The sequence below is a fragment of the Vigna radiata genome, chromosome 7 (genome assembly GCF_000741045.1).
Source record: "Vigna radiata var. radiata cultivar VC1973A chromosome 7, Vradiata_ver6, whole genome shotgun sequence".
Lineage (NCBI taxonomy): Eukaryota > Viridiplantae > Streptophyta > Magnoliopsida > Fabales > Fabaceae > Vigna > Vigna radiata.
In genome coordinates, this window is record NC_028357.1 from 4,803,635 (window position 1) to 4,804,800 (window position 1,166).

Below are 1,166 nucleotides of genomic sequence, written 5' to 3' on the forward strand. Positions count from 1 at the left end.
TATATATATATATATATATATATATATATATATATATATATATATATATATATATATATATATATATATATATATATATAGGGGTTTGCTAAGTTGCGTACGCCTGTTTTTCAGTTGTACATTTTAGCAATGTGTATCGGGTTTCAGTAGACAAAAATATCCTTATATCATGGATATCATGAATTCTAAGTTTTAAGGTTAAGGGTATTTTAATAATTTTCATTCTCAAAATTAAAAAAATAAAAAAAAGAAACCCTTAATCCCTTATCCACCTCTCTCATTCCTCTCAACCTTTCTCTTTCATCTCTTTCACTCCAACATTTTCTCTAATTGAAAAAAATAAAAAACACTTGTCTTATTTTAATAATTTTCATTCTCAAAATTAAAAAAAAAAAACCCCAAACCCTTACTCACCTCCTTCATTCCTCTCAACCCTTTCTCTTTCATCTCTCTCACTCAACACATTTCCTCTGTCATCTCTACACTAACTCTAACTAAAAAAACACTCATTATTAAATAAAATGGTTAGAGAAAAAAATACTTACATAAATAAAAAAATTAAAGCACCTAATTTTTTCTTTATATAATTATAAATAAAATTTCAAGATTTAGAATTTTTATTGTTTGATTTTATAATCAAGTATTTTATTGTATTTTGATTTGTTTTTTTCTTTAGTAAAGGAAAACAAGTTAATGAATTTCTACCAAAAAAATTAAATGGTCACGGAGCAATGTTACGTAGTAGTCTCAGAATGTAAAGGAATGTAAAGGAAGGATGTTCATAAGTCTTTGTGCAAGTTGTGCCTGTCGGCTGTAATATATATAGTAAAGATAATTAAATTAAAGAGATTTTGAATGAACTTTTTTCGAAAGGTGAATATGACTCAACTCTTTACAAAAGTAAATCGTTTAATAATGAATGTTTTTTTAGTTAGGGCTAGTGCAAAGATGACAGAGAAAATGTTTGAGTGAGAGAGATGAAGGAGAAAGGGTTGAGAGGAATGAAGGAGGTGAGTAAGGGTTTGGGGTTTTCCTTTTTTAGTTTTAAGAATGAAAATTATTAAAATAAGGCAAGTGTTTCTGATTTTTTTCAATTGGAGCTAGAGTAGGAATGACAGAGAAAAGAAAAGGTTGGAGTGGAAGAGATGAAAGAGAAATGGTTGAGA